Source organism: Mustela nigripes, chromosome X (assembly GCF_022355385.1).
Source record: "Mustela nigripes isolate SB6536 chromosome X, MUSNIG.SB6536, whole genome shotgun sequence".
NCBI classification, from domain to species: Eukaryota; Metazoa; Chordata; class Mammalia; order Carnivora; family Mustelidae; genus Mustela; species Mustela nigripes.
The window spans coordinates 28,023,645-28,025,818 of NC_081575.1; the positions used below are offsets into that span (position 1 = coordinate 28,023,645).

General features: G+C 40.5%; 1 pseudogene; it reads left to right on the plus strand.

Moving 5' to 3' along the window:
* Positions 1 to 1,159: 1,159 nt before the first annotated feature.
* LOC132007325 (syntaxin-8-like) lies at positions 1,160 to 1,946 on the plus strand (annotated as a pseudogene).
* Positions 1,947 to 2,174: the final 228 nt, after the last annotated feature.

Genomic DNA, 2,174 nt, shown 5'->3' on the forward strand with positions numbered 1-2,174 from the left:
TGTTTCTGCCTCTGCCTGCTGCTCTCCCTGCTTTTGATCCCTGTCTCAAATAAATAAAATCTTAAAAAAATAAAAAATAAGGGGTGCCTGGGTGTCTCAGTGAGTTAAGGCCTCTGCCTTGAGCTCAGGTCATGATCCCAGAGTCCTGGGATCGAGCCCCACATGGGGCTCTCTGCTCAGCGGGGAGCCTGCTTCCTCTTCTCTCTCTCTGCCTGCCTCTCTGCCTACTTGTGATCTCTCCGTCAAGTAAATGAATAAAATCTTAAAAAAATTTTTTTTTAACTAAAAAAAAATAAAAATATAATTTAACTCTTGTTTTCCCACTACATTCAATCAACTAAAAATGTATATGCTACTGTTTTATGGAGCATTCCACAGATTGCTATATTAACTTTCAGAGAGCTACCTGAACATCATTTTCAGACTTTTTCTACTAGAGATGGAATTGTCAGATAAATGTGCACTTTAGCTAGTTGTTAGAAAAATAATGTTCCTGTAGCATTCAGGAGTAGTATTGAGAGCTGGGGATATGTATATCCTAAAACAGGGAAGGTTATGTTAGTTGAATTCAGGTTTATACTTCAAAATGTTTGCCTTCTAAAAATAACACCAGCAAAGTATTTCCTTTGTATTAAGAAGGACATTTCTGGTATTTATTTCTTCTCTTCATATCTTTCTTTAATTCTGTCAATCACTCTGCATCTCAATGCTCCATCATACCTTAGATTATTTTTAAGAAATAAAGATTTTGCAAAGTTAACACTGTGCCCTTCAGGTATTACAAACTATGAATTTCCAGCAGAAAAAATCATGAATGGTTCTGCAATCTGACTCCTGAAGCCCATCTATTATAGTACATCAAATTATAGCTAGCTCACGTCAAAAACATTTCTAAGCCTTCTACTAACTGAATGAAACAAGAATACCACTTTAATCATGCAGATGTAATAACAATGCTAAGGAGAAACAAATGAAAGCATGAAGAAAAATCCCATACATTTAATAAGATAGCCATCAGAACAGATTAATTCAGACTTCCTAATGTACATGAAGCACAACAGGCAGCCACCTACCATAGAATAAATTAAGAGTAATTCCAAGAACTTGTCTGCTTCCAAATTTAAAATTATGTTGCTTAAAATACTTAATCTTGGACTGCATGATGGCCCCGGACCCCTGGTTCTCCACATACGATTCTACCTGCCAAATTGCACAAGAGATTGCCGAGAAAATCCAACAGCAAAATCAGTATGAAAGAAATGGTGAAAATACAATCAGGCTTACCGTGACCATCAGAACTTTGTTGCAGAATCAGAAGGACAAGATCACCCTTTTGAAGGACCTGTTGCTAAGAGCTGTGTCAACACATCAGATCTCCAGCTTGAAGGAGACTGAAGACAGAACCTGCTGGATGAACTTGTAACTTGAGAGAGACTACTTGTGGCATCCTTTAAGAACGAGGGTGCAGAACCAGATCTCATCAGGTCCAGCCTGATGCCTGGAGGGGCTAAGCAAGGAATTCCCAACCCTTGGCTCTTTGAGGAGCTAGAAGAGACCAGAGGTTTGGGTTTTGATGAACTCTGGCAACAGCAGCAGAAAATTATCCAAGAACAGGATGCAGGCCTGGATGCCCTATCCTCTATCATCAGTCGGCAGAAACAGATGGGGAAGGAAATTGGGAATGAACTGGATGAACAAAATGAAGTAATTGATGACCTTGCCAACCTGGTGAAGAACACAGACGGGAAGCTCCGCACGGAGACCAGGTGCGTGACTATGGTGGACAGAAAATCAGCATCTTGCAGGATGATCATGGTGATTTTGCTACTGCTAGTGGCGATCGTGGTCATGGCCGTCTGGCCCACCAACTAGTGGCAGTAAGGGGCCCACCAGCTGTGATGCCTGCCAGCACCGCAGAGAAGCCCAGCACCCAGGTGGTACCTGAACCTGCTCTCAATAAACACCCCCAAAGCTCTCAAAAAAAAAAAAATTCCTTAATCTTAAGGTTATTCCTTTCAGTTAAGACACTGACTTCCCAAAAAGGCTCAATTAAGGAGATGTATTTTTGCTTTGTGGGATGGATCAACCAGTTTGTACAGATATGTTCCTCAGGTGAGCTATCTGTTACTACTTGAATGTTGAAGCCCTATTCAGTAAAATTTGGAATTGAAATA